Source organism: Carlito syrichta, unplaced genomic scaffold (assembly GCF_000164805.1).
Source record: "Carlito syrichta isolate Samal-C Ts95f unplaced genomic scaffold, Tarsius_syrichta-2.0.1 Scaffold303994, whole genome shotgun sequence".
Taxonomy (NCBI): domain Eukaryota; kingdom Metazoa; phylum Chordata; class Mammalia; order Primates; family Tarsiidae; genus Carlito; species Carlito syrichta.
In genome coordinates this window covers 150,631-168,162 of record NW_007248090.1, presented here as the reverse complement: position 1 = coordinate 168,162, position 17,532 = coordinate 150,631, and positions in this window count along the sequence as shown.

Sequence of the window (17,532 nt, the reverse complement as noted above, 5' to 3'; positions counted from 1 at the left end):
AGCAGGCAGGGCCCCACGGCCTCCGTGTTGCTCAGCACAGACTTGGGCGAGATGAAGATGCCGGAGCCGATGATGGTGCCCACGATGAGGGAGATGCCGCTGACCAGGCCCACCTCGGGGGACGGGAGGCAGCGTCAGGGCCGGGCGGGCCGGGCGGGCCGGGCTCCCTTCTTCCCTCCCTCCTCCTTTCTTTCTTTTTGAGTCGGAGCCTCGCTCCGTCGCCCGGACTGGAGCGCAGCGGCCGCTCCCGGCCCCCGCAGCCTCGACCCGCCGGGCTCCGCGATCCTGCCGCCTCCGCCTTCCGAGGAGCCAGAATGACAGGCGCGCGCCACCACGCCCGGCTGATTTTTTGGTTTATGGCAGAGATGAGGTCTCGCTGCCCCGGCGGGTCTCGAACCCGCGGGCTCGGGCCATCCCCTCACCTCGGCCTCCCAAAGGCGCGGGAGGACAGGCCGAGCCACCGAGCCCGGCTGAAAACAGATTTAAGCCCGCGCTGTGACGGGAACTTTCCCTCTCCTGGGGGGAGACTGCGAACAAATCCGTGTGAAAAGGTGATACGCGCCGTGGAGAAAAATGGAGCTGGGCGAGAGAAGTCGAGGTTGCTGCGCGAAGAGCGGTTGGAGAGATCCTCTGTGACACGGCGGCCCTTCGTTCGTTCACTCTGCAGAAAACGTAGGGAAGGGCCTGCTACGGATGCTGTGTGCTGGACGCTGGAGACACAGCGGATAGCCAAGACCGGCAGAAATCTTTCACGGGCCTTAAGTTCTAGCAGAAAACACACGAGAGAAGTCCCTGAAATTAAAGGCTGCGAGTCACTGGTCAATGCTACAGAGAAAAGTAACATCAGGAGACAGGGATGGGGCACGAGGTGTTGCAGTTTTAAACAGACTGGCTAGGAAGGAAGGGAGGTCACAGCAAGAAGGTGGCACCCAGCCGGGCTCGGCGGCTCAGCCTGTCGTCCGGCGCCTTTGGGAGGCGGAGGTGAGTGGATGGCCTGAGCCCGCGGGTTCGAGTCCCGCCTGGGCAGAGAGGCCTCATCTGTACAATAAAGCAAAAAATCAGCCGGGCGGGGTGGCACGCGCCTGTGATTCCGGCTCCTCGGAAGGCTGAGGCGGAAGGATCGCCGGAGCCCAGCGGGTCGAGGCTGCGGTGGCCGGGAGCGGCCGCTGCCCTCCAGTCTGGGCGACAGAGGGAGACTCCGACTCAAAACCAAACAAAGCACAAAAGCAAAGCAAAAACAAAATTAGCCAGTCAGGGTGGCGTGCGCTTCTAGTCCCAGCTACTCGGGAGACTGAGGCAGGAAGATCACCTGAGTCCGGGTGGGTGGAGGCTGAAGTCAGCCTTGATTATGCCACTGCAGTTCGGCCTGGATGACAGAGTGAGACCCTGACTCAAGACAGACAGAGTGAGACTCCAACTCAAAAAAAAAAGGTGGCACCTGAGTGAAGAACTGAAGGAGGTGAGGGAGTGGCCTTGTAGACATCAGGGATAAAGGAAATGTCACCTTGTCACGGAAGCGCTCCCAAGCCACTCTGTGTTACGTAGCAATCTTTTATTTCTCTTTCCCAGCTTTATTTTTTTCTTCATGGCACCTACCACCACTTCACACGTGTATTTTTGCACACAGGCCCTGCCAGGGTAGAGGGAGGGAGCACAGGAAGAGTAGAGAGAGGTGACAGTCAAAGAGGAAAGGGGTGTGGGGGACAGAGCCTTGTAGGCGCTGGCCAGAGCTCTGAGGGAGATGGGTAACCACTGGAGGGTGTTATGGAGAGGACCCCCACCTGAAATGAGAAGAGACAAAGTTAATTGAGCCCCTCGTGGGATTTTTCACCGCCCACTTCTCCACCATCCCAAAACTTAGTCCTTGGTTTTGGCAGCTCATCTCTGCCCCACGTGGCCTTGGCTGGGCAGCTCGACAGAAGCTGGAGCTGCCGAGGTGGCTTCCCAGGGCTGTGTGACATCGTCGCTGGGGTGGCTGAAACCAGCAGCTGAGTTCTGCCTACCTGCTTTCTCTCTAGCAGGATGGGGTGGCCAAAGAGTGGAGATCAAACCTCCAAGGGCCTGGAAGCCACACAGTGTTACTTCTGCTGCCTGTGACTAGTTTCAAGAAGGAGGGGAAAGAGACTCCACCTCTTTTTTTTTCTTGTCATATTACTAAAGCAGAAGCCAGGTGTGGTGGCTCACACCTGTAATCCCAATACTTTGGGAGGCTGAGGCAGGAGGATCATTTAACGCCAGAAGTTTGAGATCAGCCTAGACAACATAGCAAGACCGTGCCTTACAAAAAATTTAAAAAAATTTTTTTTGAATAGGGATTTTACTCTGTTGCCCAAGCTGGAGGGTGGTGACACGATCACAGCTCACCACGGCCTCCAACTCCTGGGCTCAGGCAGTCCTTCCACCTCAGCCTCCTGAAAAGTACCTGGGATTATAGGCGTGCTCTGTTTTTTGTAAAGACGAGGTCTTACTATGTTGCCCAGGCTGGTCTCAAACTCCTGGGCTCAAGCTATCCTCCACCTCTGCCTCCTAGAGTGCTGGGATTACAGACAGGCATGAGCCATAGCACCCAGGCCCCAAATAGTTTTGTTTAATTTGGCCAGACATAGTGGCTCATACCTGTAATCCCAACACTGTGGGAGGCCAACGCAGGAGGATTGCTTGAGCCCAGAAGTTCAAAGCCAGCAAGACCTCATCTCTACAAGAAATTTAAAAGATTAGCCGGGGTGGTAGTGCATGCCTGTGGTTGCAGCTACCTGAGAGGCTAAGGTAATAGGATCGCCTGAACCCAGGAAGTCGAGGCTATAATGAACCATGTTTGTGCCAATGAACTCCAGTCTGGGTGATAGAGTGAGACCTCGACTCAGAAATGAATTAATTTAATTTAATTTTAAAATAAAAATAAGCCAGGCTCGGTGGCTTAGCCTGTAATCCCGCAGGGGGCTGAGGTGAGTGGATTGCCTGAGCCCACGGGTTCGAGACCTGCCTGGGCAACTTGATGAGACCTCATCTCTACAATAAATCCCAAAATTAGCTGGGTGTGGTAGTGCACGCCTGTAATTCCAGTTACCTGGAAGGCTGAGGCGGAAAGATCGCCAGAGCCCAGCAGGTTGAGGCTGCGGTGGCGGGGAGCGGCCACTGCACACCAGTCTGGACGACAGAGTGAGACTCCAACTCAAAAAAAAAAAAGAAATAGCCGGGCTCGGTGGCTCAGTCTGTAATCCCACGCCTTGGGAGGCTGAGGTGAGTGGATTGCTTAAGCCCGCGGGTTAGAGACCCGCCTGGGCAACTTGGTGAGACCTCATCTCTACAATAAAAATTAAAAAATTAATCAGGCATGGTGGCTTGCGCCTGTAGTTCCAGCTACTTGGAAGGTTGAAATGGAAAGATCACCTGAGCCCAACAGGTTGAGGCTGTGGTGGCCGTGAGCATGCCCCTGCACTCCGGCCTGGGCGACAGAGTGAGACTCCAACTCAAAAAATAAAATAAAATAAAATAAAAATAAGCCGGACGAGGTGGCTCACGTCTGTAATCCCAGCACTTTAGGAGGCTGAGATGAGAGGATTGCCTGAGCCCAGGGATTCGAGACTAGACTGGGTAACTTGGCGAGACCTCGTCTCTACAGTCAATCAAAAAATTAGCTGGGCATGGGGGTGCACACCTGTGGTTCCAGCTACTTGGAAGGCTAAGGTGGAAGGAATGCCTGAGCCCCGCAGCAGGTCAAGACTGCAGTGGCTGTGAGCATGCCACTGCACTCCAGCAGGACAACAGAGTAAGACTCCAACTCAATCAATCAGTCAATCAGTCAGTCAATCAATAGAATAAAAATAAACTTGTATGTGGTGGTTCAAGTGTGTGGTCCCAACTACTCAGGAGGCTGAAGCTGGAAGTTCACTGAAGTCCAGGAGGTCAAGGCTGTAGTGCAATGATCCTGCCACTGTACCCCAGTCTGGGTGACAGATTTAGACTCTGTCTCTAAAAATTAAATAAGAATAGAGAAATTTTCCTTCTGCACGTTTTAAAACATTTTTATTGAGCTCTAAGTCACGCATTTAAAGTGTACACTCCCATGGCTTTTAGTATTTCCATAGACTGAACGACCATCACCACAAAGTAATTGTAGAATATTTTCATTACGCTTCATGGGAGGAACAGTGTGGGTAATACAGGGATAGGAAGAATTGGTAGTGGTTGTCTTACGTCTTTATCTCAATAAAAATGAAATGATGATGATGATGATATGGCGGGAAGCAGTGGAGGTATAGGTGAAACAAGAAAGGGTTATGAGTTGAAGCTGGATGGTGGGTACATTAAGCTATTCTGTTGATTTTATGGATGGGCCTGGACTGTGTACCTGGGGAGCGCATTCATTCTCCCCAGGGGACTAATTACCCAGTTGGAAAACTCGCAAGATCACGTGTGCCATCCCCTCAGCCTGTCAGGATGGTTTCTCTCCAAGTATTGTAATTTATCTGGTTACGGATCAGTAATGTGAGCAGAGTCTGCCAATACTTCTATCTCATTCTCCCAAATTGTTGGATAGAACACCAGTTTTGAGAAACAGTGTCCTCTACAACCTTCCTGTTCAATTCCTTTTTTTCCACCTCCCGTCAAAGGTGGAACTGAAGGAGGCTGTGGATGAGATAAGAGAAATATGCTGAGAAAGATGGTTTTAGGCTGAAGGAAATAGGAAGACTTGAGGGAAGATGAAGTCTAAGGAACCAAATTGTAGGAAGTTGCTCATGCTCTGATTATCTGAGATTATTCCTAATAACAATTCATTACCTCCCCAAATCCTTTCTCCTATACAAAAATACCCTCTGCAACCTGTCTGTTTTGTGGGAAATTAGCCAGAAAATTGACTTCCACTAGAAGTCACCACTATAGAGAAGGCCCTCTTCTGAAACACAGATGTATCAAGTAAAAATGCATTTGGTTGCAAGGAACAGAAAATTTAATTTACTCTTGGTTGACCAAATAAAGAGTTTATTTTTCTCACATGAGTGAGAAGACTAGGTGACTGCTAGTCTGGGCTCAACTCCTCAGTAATGCTGCAAGAATCCTAAACCCTTTTATTGCTTCTGCTCTGCCATCTTTAGCATGTTGACTTTGGTTTATAGCTGTCTAGCCAACTGGCCTCAGGATGAATGCTGTTATCTCCAACCCTACTGAGCTTTAGGAATGAAAGAGAGAGGGGGAAAGACCTCTTTCTGAAGCCTGATCTTTTTTTTTTTTCTTGAGTCACAGTCTCACTCTGTCCCCCAGGCTGGAGTGCAGTGGCATACTCACAGCTACCAGCAGTCTTGACCTGCTAGGCTCAGGCGATCCTTCCGCCTCAACCTTCCAAGTAGCTGGACTGACAGGTGTGTGCCACCACACTCAGCAAATTTTTTGATTTATTGTAGAGACGAGGTCCTGTCAAGTTGCCCAGGCTGGTCTTGAACCTCCAGGCTCAGGCAATCCTCTCGCCTCCACCTCCCTAAGTGCTGGGTGTGAGTCACTATGCCCAGAGAAGCCTTGTCTTTTAATTCAGAGAAGCAGTCCCACTACCCCTATCTCTGGCCAGAACCAGATTACCTGCCCATACTTAGACCAATTCCTGGCTATGGGGAAAGAGAATACCATGACTGGCTTGGACCCATCAGAATTCGACCTTGGGGCTTCGGGAAAGACTCGCTCTCTTGGACATCAAGGGCTCCTCGTTAACTTTTTGAACAGATTCAACTTCTATTAGCAGGAAAGAAGGTGTATTGCTGTGAGGAATGACTGTGAGTTGCTGCAGAGGGTACCCACCATGACAACCCACTTATCGGTTGCCATCGTCCTGGTCCATGGGAAGACTTGCCTTCATTGAACTAACATTCTCACCCCAGATTTCCACGCTTATCCTAGGCCCTGCTTTGCTCTCTGGAGCCACACGGAAAGGCATATATCCAGGTCTTGTGAGTTCTGAAACTCATAGACTGTAATTAGGGAGTGCAGGTTCATTACTTGAAATAACACAAATTTAAAGATTCAAAATTAGGCCAGGCGCAGTGGCTCACACCTGTAATCCCAGCACTTGGAGAGACCAAGGCAAGAGGCTTGCCTGAGTCCAGAGGTTCGAGCTGGGCAACTTGGTGAGACCTTGTCTCTAGAATAAACCAAAAAATTAGCCAGGCGTTGGGGTGCACACACGTAGTCCCAACTACTTGGTAGGCTGAGGCGGAATGATCTCGTAAGTCCAGCAGGTGATTGTGCCACTGTACTCCAGCCTGGGCAACAGGGTGAGACCTTGACTCAAAAAAAAAAAAAAAAATAGGTGCAGGGTCTTGGAAGGGGCCCACAGAAGAGCCCTAACGTACACTTGATTATCTTCCCAGTAAATTTGCCTCTACCCACAAGAAGCAACATAATTTCTCTTTTACCTCGCAACCCTTTAAATAATTGAAGACACTGTCTCAAACCTGCAAAACCTCCCCTTGCCCTGATTTCCAGCCTCTTTTCTTCCTTGGTCAGCCTTCTTTGCTCTGATCCACACCGGTGGGGGTCATTTCATTCATGTGAAAGTACCATGAAGACATTGGATTAGAGAAAATTCAGTCCTCCTGGAGACCAAAGGGATTCTGTATTCCAAAAGCCTCCACTGAAAGAAAAAAAAGAAAGAAATTATTTGTCAAACACTGAATCTAGGGGAGTATTAGCTACTCAAAAAAATGTATACAAATAAAAATAATCAAAAACCAAAACCAATCATAAGAGAGAGAGTTTTTTTTTTTTTTGAGTTGGAGTCTCACTCCGTCACCCAGGCTGGAGTACAGTGGCATGCTCACAGCCACCACAGCCTTGACCTGCTGGACTCAGGTGATCCTTCCAACTCAGCCTTCCAAGTAGCTGGGACTACAGGCGTGTACCACCACGTCTGGCTAATTTTTTGATTTATTGTAGAGATGAGGTCTCGTCAAGTTTTCCAGGCTGGTCTCAAATTCGTGGGCTCAGGCAGTTCTCTCACCTCGGCCTCCCAAAGTGCTGGGTTATAGGCGAGAGCCACCACACCTGGCCAAAGAGAGAATTTTATTAGCATACTGCAAAGAGGCTAGACTTTGGTTCAGAAGCTAAAAGATCTAAAACAACTTTAAGAGCTGTACAATGAAGATAATACTACCTTCCTTACAGAGTAGTTATGAGCCTTACAAAAATAAGTTATCTGAAAATGATTTCAAAAGCATGTAATAATATGTATATATGAGAGAATGCAAGCCGGGTGTGGTGGCTCACGCTTATAATCCCAGCACTTTTGGAGAACAAGGTGGGAGGATTGCTTGAGGCCAGGAGTTCAAGACCAGCCTAGGCAACAGAGCAAGACACCCATCTCTACAACAACAACAAAGCAAATTTTACAGACCAAGGAACAAAAATACCTGGGAGCTACAAACAGAAGATATGCCCCTTTCTGTGTGGCTCTAGAAAGCAAAGTAGGACCTAGGATAGAAGTGGGAGTCTAGGGTGAGATTGTTAGTTCAAAAAGGAAAGTCTTTCCATGGGCCAGGCGGGCTATTGTGGAAGGTACCTCCAATACCTGCTCGGTCATGAAAGGGACCCATGGCCCGAGCCGACTTTCGTGTGATTAGGTAGCTCCCTTTAACCAGCCAAATCTTTTCTGAGTCAGAGCCTTACCCTTGAAAGTCCACCTCTCCTTGCAAATATCCCTAGAAGTATGACCTTAAACTAATTCATATCGATGTATTAGCCACAGAGGCTAAGTGCAGGACCTACTGACAGAATGGAGTGAAAGTAAGCAGAGAGGCACTGAGGGGTGAACTGAAGACAAGTCATTTCTTTCTCCAAAGCCTCGAGGCTTTCTCCTACTTCTGACTCTTCAGGGCCAAAGGCCTAAGCAGCCATGTTCGTGAATCCATATTACATGTATCATTTTGGTCAGAATTATCTGGGACAGAGTCCGGCTTACCTGGTGGCCTATACTCTTTGCTTTTTTCTTTTCTCTTCTTTTCTAATGTAGAGACAGGATCTCACTATGTCAGCAGGCTAGTCTCCAGCTCCTGGCCTCAAGTGTTCCTCTCACCTCTGCTTCCCGGAGTGTCGGGATTACAGGCTAGAACCACCGCTTCTGGCCTGTATACTCTTTATTTATACTTATAGGAAGACAAAATTCAGAAAAACTTTGATGGCTCCAGGCAAGTTCATAATATTGAGTAATAGTGAGGCAGCCCTGAAAACATTTTGCCATCATGTTTGCCAGTTGGTGAAACCATCAAGAGACTCAGAGACTCAGGGAAGAAAAAGGAAGATCCAGACTCAGTGGAAGTTATTGTGTATGGGAGTCACCTGGAAGTCTCAGTAAAACGTCTAAGTCCGGGGTGGAGCCTGAGATGCTGCATTTCAAACAAGCCTGAAGTTTGTCAATACTGCTCATTAGCGACCTATGCGTTGAGTAACTTGTTCTTTACATGACTGTTTCCACACCTGTGACTACTGCACGACACCAGGGCCTGGAAGGTAAGAAGAAACCTGATAGTAGAAAGATCAGTGGTGATCACCTGCTACTAACTCCCTTGACCAACGCAACGTCTTTCCTGACACCACTTTTCTCCTCTATAAATGAGGTCATTAGAAGAGCGCATTCTGAGGTATCTTAAACCCTGTCATTTTAAATCTATTCCTATCCCTAAGGTGCTTTTTTTCAATTCTACATTAACCTAATACATTTTTTTAAAAATCTGGGTTTAGATATATTAGAGTTTTTTTAAAAAATAATCCAAGCGGCCGGGCTTGGTGGCTCAGCCTGTCATCCCGCGCCTTTGGGAGGCTGAGGTGAGTGAATGGCCTGAGCCCGCGGGTTCGAGACCCGCCTGGGCAGCGAGACCTCATCTCTACAATAAATCAAAAAATCAGCTGGGCGTGGTAGCGCGTGCCTGTAATTCCGGCTACTCGGAGGGCGGAGGCAAAAGGATCGCCGGAGCCCAGCAGGTCGAGGCTGCGGTGGCCGGGAGGGGCCACTGCACTCCGGTCTGGGTGACAGAGTGAGACTCCAACTCAAATAATAATAATAATAATAATAATCCAAGCATCAAGTTTCCTTTAAAGAGATAATTTTCTTTTCACACTTCAAATGCCTATTTTCCAAAAATTTGACTTAGAAATATGAGGTGTAAGGCCGGGCTCGGTGGCTCAGTCTGTAATTCCAGCACTTTGGGAGGCTGAGGTGAATGGATTACCTGAGCCTGTGGGTTCAAGACCAGCCTGGGCAATTTGGCGAGACCTCATCCCTACAATAAAATAAAAGATTAGCCGGGCGTAGCAGCGCGCGCCTGTAGTTCCAGCTACTGGGAAGGCTGAGGCGGAAGGATCGCCGGAGCCCAGCAGGTCAAGGCTGCGGTGGCCAGGAGCGGCCACTGCACTCCAGTCTGGGTGACAGAGTGAGACTCCAACTCAAAAAAAAAAAAAAAAAAAGAAAAGATATGAGGTGTAGGTTAAAATTATGACAATGATTTTTTTTTCTCTCTCTATTGCTTTCTTTCTTTTTTGTTTTGTTTGTTTGTTTTGAGTCAGGGTCTCACTCTGTCATCCAGGCCAAACTGTAGTGGCATAATCAAGGCTGACTTCAGCCTCGACCTGCCTGGACTCAGGTGATCTTCCTGCCTCAGTCTCCCGAGTACCTGGAACTAAAAGTACACACCACCATGACTGGCTAATTTTGTTTTTGCTTTGTTTTTTTGTTGTTGTTGTTTTTTTGAGTTGGAGTCTCACTCTGTTGCCCAGACTGGAGTGGCCACGCCCGGCCACTGCAGCCTCACCTGCTGGGCTCCGGTGATCCTTCCGCCTCAGCCTTCCAAGTAGCTGGAACTACAGACACGTGCTACCATGCCCGGCTAATTTTTGATTTATTGTAGAGATGAAGTCTCACCAAGTTGCCCAGGCAGGTCTCGAACCCGCGGGCTCAGGTGATCCACTCATCTCAGCCTCCCAAAGGCGTAGGATTACAGGCGGAGCCACCGAGCCCGGCTGCTTTGTTTTTGTATAGACAAGATCTCACTATGTTACACAGACTGGTCTTGAATTCCTGGGCTCAAGCAATCCTCCCACGTCAGCCTCCCAACCTATTAGGATTACAGGTGTGAGCCACCATGTCATCTGACAATGATTTTTCAAACATATTTGATTTGTGCAAAAGTAATTTCAGTTTTTGCATTGTTATTTGCCATTTGATATTGGAATACATTCTTAAATAGATGTGGTCATGTTATACATCATGGTAATGCACATTTCTCCCTTTATTTTTTTGCCAATGACTTATTACTTGCCGTTTATTTCGTATTTATTTTAGACTATGGGAATGATGTTAGACACAAAGCAAATTTGAGCAATTTTCTCATTTGCGTTCCAAATGGGTCATAAAGCAGTAGAGACAACTCACGACATCAACAACACATTTGGCCCAGGAGCTGCAAATGACCGTTCAGCGCCGGGGTGGTTCAAGACGTTTTGCAAAGGAGACGAGAGCCTTGAAGATGAGGAGCGTGGTGGCCAGCGATCAGAAATCGATCCTCTTACAACTACTCAAGAAGTTGCCGAAGAACTCAACATCGACCGTTCTACGATTGTTCAGCATTTGAAGTAAACTGGAAAGGTAAAAAACCTCGATAAGCGGGTACCTCGTAAGCTGACCACAAATTTTAAAAATGGTCATTTTAAGGCGTCATCTTCCCTTATGCTATGCAACAACGAACCATTTCTTGATCAGATTGTGACAAGCAACGAAAAGTGGATTGTCTACAATAACTGGTGGTGATGAGCTCATTGGTTGGACCCAGAGGAAGTTCCAAAGCAATTCCAAAAGCCAAACTTGTACCAAAAAAAGGTCGTGGCCACTGTCCGGCAGTCCGCTGCTCGTCTGATCCATTACAGCTTTCTGAATACCAGCAAAGCCTTTACATCTGAGAAGTATGCTCAGCCAATCAACGAGATGCACTGAAAACTGCAACGCCCTGCAGCCATCATTGGCCAACAGAAAGGGCCTATTCTTCTCCCAAAAAATGCCCGACCTGACCGCATGTTACACAACCAATGCTTCAAAAGTTGAACGAATTGGGCTTTGACGTTTTGCCTCCTCCACCATATTCATCCAACCTCTCGCCAATCAGCCACCACTTCTTTAGGCTTCTCGACGGCTTATTGCGGGGACGATGCTTCCACAAACAGCAGGTTGCAGAAAATGTTTCCAAGAGTTCGTCGAATCCCGAAGCGTGGATTTTTATGCTATGGGAATAAACAAATATTGGCAAAAATGTGTTGATTGTAATGGTTCCTATTATGATTAATAAGGATGTGCATGATTTAAAAATGCATGATCCAAAACCGCAATTACTTTTGCACCAACCTAATATGTACTGTTTAAAAACAGTTCTTCCTGGCCAGACACAGTAGCTCACACCTGTAATAATAGCACTTTGGAAGACTGAGGCAGGAGGATTGCTTGAGCCCAGACGTTCGAGACCAGCCTGGGCAACATAGCAAGACCTTGTCATCACAAAAATTTTAAAAAGTAACCAGACATAGTTACATACCTGTAGGCACAACTACTTGGGAGGCTCAGGTGGAAGGAATCTTCTGAGCCCAGGTGGTCGAGGCTGCAGTGAGCCATGATCCTGCCACTCCAGTCTGGGTGATAAAGTGAAAAAAGCGGGGGGAAGTTTCCTCCTCATTTGAAATAGTTTCTCTCAAAGCATATTGAATTTGGCTTTGGGGTCAGATAGGCAGATAGGATTCTGATCTCTGCACTCTACATACTAGCTATTTAACTTCCTGAATGATAGATATTTCAACTTTTTGAGTCTCAATTTCCTCATTTATAAAACGGAGATAACAGTTGAAAGGATGAAGCATGTATTGTAAAGGTGGAAGTGTATACAGTTCAGGTATACACAGTACAGTACAGTTCAAGTGTATACAGTTCATTCCTAGTGCTGTGAATGCCAGAGAGAGATGTAGCTGGGTCTTGGGTAGAAACCACTTCACAGATCCCTGAATTTTCTCACTGATGACAAGTCTTTGCTCTCTGATAGTGGATTTGGCTCCTGGGAATAGCCAAAAGTCAATCAGAATATAGCTCAGTGAATATGTTGAAAAGCAAGGTATCTAAATACAATGTGTTGAAAGTAAGAAGAGTAAGAAGCTTGAAAATTATCTTCTCCATAAAAGGAACAAAGCACTGAAAAATTGTCCAGAATCAACTTTTTTGGAACTCTGTACATTAGCCAAAGACTTACAACAATCTGGCAGATGTGTATTCAATAAAAATGACTTACTCGGCCAGGCTCAGTGGCAGCGCCTGTAATCCCAGCACTTTGGAGGCCAAGGTGAGTGGATTGCCTGAGCCAGCAGGTTCAAGACCCTCCCAAGCAACTTGGCGAGACCTCATCTCTACAATAAAGAAAGTAGCCAGGCCTAGTAGCGTGCACCTGTAGTTTCGGCTCCTTGGAAGGCATAGGCGGAAGGATCGCCTGAGCCCAGTAGGTTGATGCTGGGGTGGCCATGAGCGTGCCACTGCATTCCAGCCAGGGCGATGGAGTAAGATTCCAACTCAAAAACAAAACCAAACAAAACAAAAAACAACTCTTGATAAGAACAGTGAGTTTTATGGCACTTAATTTACCCTATTCTCATCTCGCCCTTCCTAGTTCCGCTGCAGCCTTCAAAACAAGCAGTCTGGGCTGGGCTCAGTGGCTCAGCCTGTCATCCCAGCACTTTGGGAGGCCGAGGCGAGTGGATTGCCTGAGCCTGAGGGTTCGAGACCAGCCCGGGCAACTTGGCAAGACCTCATCCCTACAATAAATCAAAAATTAGTTGGGCTACTTGGAAAGCTGAGGTGGAAGGATTAGCCGGAGGCCAGAAGGTTGACCTAGGGTGGCTGTGAGCGTGCCACCACACTCCAGCCTGGGTGACAGAGTGCAACTCCAACTCAAAACAAACAAACAAGCACCCTGGCAGCCGCTGGAGAAGGCAGAAGAATCAGGGTTTCTTCAATGTCCTATTCCCAGAGAACTGGTGGTTCCCTAGAAGACCTCACTGACAAACTGTCTATTTGACTGGATTCAAAGCTCACTCAGGACAAACAGCCTTCTTTCCAGGGGTTTGCAATGAAGACAGATAGAGGCAATTATCTATTTAATATTGGGAGTGTCTGAGGCGATACACAACAATTGGGGTATACAATAAGCTAACAAATAAAAGCTCAAAATAAAATTCGGGAGAATGAGATGTCCAGAGGGGTCTTTGAAAAGCTCTGATATCTTTCTGGAAATATGGAAGGCCAAGAGCATGCATAGGGCTATGAATGTGCCCAGTGCCATAAAGATATTCAGGAAAGACCTGAGAAAGTAATGAGCTCTCACTTCTGGCTACTCTTAAGGTTCTAGTCAAGCAGAAAGTGAAAGATAAGGCAGAGTTATAAACTACTTGACTGAGTATTGAAAGTGTGTCCCAACAGGCCTGGCCTAGTGGTTCAGCCTGTAATCCCAGCATTTCAGGAGGCTGAGGCAAGTGAATTGTCTGAGCCCGTGGTACGAGACCAGCCCAGGGAACTTGACGAGACCTCATCTCTGCAATAAATTTTAAAAAAACTAACTGAACTTGGTAGCCCGTGCCTGTAATTCCAGCTACTTAGAAGGCTAAGGAGGAAGGATTGCCATATCCCAACAGGTTGACGCTGAGGTGGCTGTGAGTGTGCCACTGCACTCTGGCCTGGGCGATGAAGTAAGACTCCAACTCAAAAAAAAAAAAAAGAAAAGAAAGTGTGTCCCAATGAAAACACAAAGCCTTTTAGCAAAGACTAGGAGACTTGTTGTTTCTAGGCTTTTAAGGAAATTTCCAGGCAGTCATCAGGTGATCTCTAAGCTACCTTAGACTTCCACAGTAACATACAATAAAAAACACAGATTTCATAAAATTAGTTCAGGAAAGTCATAATAAACAGATGACAACAACAATGAATAGCAACAACAAAAAATCCTGGAAAAGGGGAGATTCTGATTGCCAGAGTCATCACATTATATTATTTTAAATGATCAGTTTTCAAAAAGAAAATATGAGACAAGAAGAAAAATAAGAAACTATGGCCCACCTAAAGGACAATAAACGGTGCCAACGGAAGTCCAAACATTGGACTTATTAGACAAAGACTTTAAATCAGCTATTTAGGTTCAAAAACTGAAGGAAACTATATCTAAATTATTAAAGAAAAGTATGTGAATGATGTCTTAGCAAATGGAGAACATTGATAAAGAGAAAGAAATTATAAAAAAGAAGTAAATAGTAATTCTGAACATGAAAAGCAACTGAAATGAAAAATTCCCTAGAGTAGTTTAATAGCTTTTTGAGCTGGCAGATGTCTGAGCTGGCAGATTTCTGATTTTCTAAAGTGATAACTATAAATCTATGTTGACAGGCATACACTATATAAAGACTTAATACAATGACAACGGCACAAAGGAGGGGTGAGGAGATTAAGCGATACAGAAGCAGAGTTTTTGTATACTATTGAAATTAAGTTGGTATTCATTCACACTAAACTGTTATAAATTAAGCTGCAGGAGAAAAAAAATAGGTGAACTTGAATATAGGTCAACTGGAATTAAAAGGAGCAAGAATGAAAAACAATGAGTACAGGCTCAGAAATCTGGGGGACACTGTTATGAGTTTAATTGTGTTCCCCTGAAGATATGTTGAAGCCGGGCTTGGTGGCTCAGCCTGCAATCCCAGCACTTTGGGAGGCTGAGGTGAGTGGATTGCCTGAGCCCATGGGTTCAAGACCCGCCTGGGCAACTTGGCTAGACCTCATCTCTACAATAAATAAAAAAATTAGCCAGGCGTGGTAAGTTTGTGATACTTTTTTACAGCAATCTTAGAAAACAAATACAGGCGTGTGGTAGTGCGCGCCTGTAGTTCCAGCTACTTGGAAGGCTGAGGCAGAAGGATTGCTGGAGCCCAGCAGATCGAGGCTGCAGTGGCCGGGAGCGGCCACTGCACTCCAGTCTGGGTGACAGAGTGAAACTCCAACTCAAGAAAAAAAAGGAAAAAAAGAAGAAAAAAAGACATGTTGAAGTCTTAACCTCCACTATCTGTCAATGTGACCTTATTTGGAAAGAGTTTGTGCAGATGTAATCAAGTTAGAGTCTAATGACTTGAGGTCATTATAGTAGACCTTAATTCAAAATAACTGTTGTTCTTATAGAAAGAGAACTTTTGACAAAGTGATAAACATCCTCTGAGAACAAGACAATGTAGATAGAAACAAGGAGAGGACAGCAATATGAAGTCAGAGGTAGAGATTAAAGTTATGCATCTAGAAGACAGAAATGCCCAGGATTCCCACTGAACACCAAAAGCTAGAAGAGTCAAGAAAATATCATCTTCTAGATCTTCAGCAAGAGCGTGGCTCTGCCCACACCTTGATTTAGGACTTCTAGACTCTTGATTTAGGACTTCTAGAAATGTGAAATAATACATTGCTATTGTTTTAAGCAGTTTGTGTTACTTTATTACAGCAATCTTAGAAAACAAATACAGACACCATCAAGCATAACAGCATATGTACAATATGAGTCTCAAAAAGGGAGAGGAGAAAGAAGGGAGCAGAAAGAATATTTGAAAAAATAATGACTCTGACACCCCTCCGTTAGATGAAAACATTAATATACATATTCAAGAAACTCAGTGAACTCCAAGGATAAATTCAAAGACATTCACATCTGTGTATGTCATAATCAAACTACGAAAAGACAAAGAGAGCATCTTAAAAGTAGCAAGAGGCATGACTCACCACATGCAAGACATCCTCAATAAGATAAATGACTGATTTTTCATCAGAAATGATGGAGACCAGAAGGCAGTGGGATGATATAGTTAAAGTACTGAAATAAACCATCAGCCAAGAATCTTCTATCCAGTAAAAAAGTGAAATTAATCACTTTCTTGGTTAAAAAAATAACAAAAGAGAATTTCTCACTAGAGGTCCTGTCTCACAAAAAATATCGAAGGGAATTCTCTAGGCTGAAATAAAAGAACACTATACAGCAACTGACATCTACAAGAAGAAATGAAGAGCCCCAGCAAAAGTAACTACAAAGATTACAGTAAAAGATGGCATAAACTCATTTTTTATCACACTTGGTCTCCTATCTGAGTTAAAAGACAATTGAATAAAGTGATAGCTATAAATCTGTGCTGATAGGTATACACTATAGATTTAATACAATGACAACAGCACAAAGGCGAGGTGAGGGAATAAAGCAATATAGAAGTAAAGTTTTTGTATACTATTGAAATTAAGTTGGTATTCATTCACACTAAATTGTTATAAATTAAGCTACCAATTGGAATCCTCAGGGAAACCACATAGAAAGCAACTAAAATGTATATAGTAAAAAAAAAAAGTCATTAAAACGGTATATGAGAAAATATCCAACACAAAATAAGGTAATAATGGAGGAAGAGGTAAACAAAATAGGCACAAAACATATAGAAAAAGAAATATGTAGCAAAATGACAAACAATCATATTGTATCAGCAATTACATTAAATGTCACATTTCATTTAAAACATTTAGTTTAAAATGTCTAATTTTTAAAAAATGTTCAAGTAAAAGAAGAGCCTTGGTCAGGCACAATGTCTCTTACCTATAATCCCAGCACTTTGGGAGGCCAAGGCAGGAAGATGGCTTGAGGCCAGAAGTTGGAGACCAGGCAACATAGTGAAACCTCATCTTTAAAAAAAATACCAAAATTAACCAGGCATGGTGGTGCATGCCTGTAGTCCCAGCTACTCAGGAGGCTGAGGCAGGAATATCACTTGAGCTCAGGAATTCAAGGCTGCAGTGAGCCGTGATAACCCTGTGAGAGAGAGAGAGAAGAGAAGAAGAAGAAGAAGGAGGAGGAGGAGGAGGAGGAGGAGGAGAAGAAAGGAGAGGAGAGGAGAGGAGAGGAGAGGAGAGAAGGGGGAGAGGAGGTAGAGGGCAGTAGGGGTGAAACTGGCTTATAGAAAGGATGAAACCAACATATGTTTCTTATATGAAATCAAGGCAAGTTCTGAAGATGACTACCAATAGAAATTTTGATCACATTGAAATAGTGCCCAGCATCTACACCTGATTATTTAGAAGGAGAATGATCATTCAGATGTGAAAAATAGTAGCATGTTAATGATAAATGAATCCTAATTCAGGTAAGTTTTGATGACAGAAATTTCATATGTATACTTTACTGTAAAGTGCTACCGAGTAAGAAGTCTTTCATCTGCTTCTGAGGCAGTAACCCAGACACAAACATACCTAAGATGAAGGTAACAATACCTATCAGAAAATCTAATTTATGCTGCTTTCCAAAATTGTGTGAACAACACGAATTTATCTGCTCCTTGAGTTCGTTTTCAGGTTGAATGATTTCAGATCCTCTTTGTGGTGGCATGTGAGAGATCCAAGTCTATTGTACATAAGAACATTACCACACAAGGCAAGTTAATGAATTTTGGAAATACTTGTTT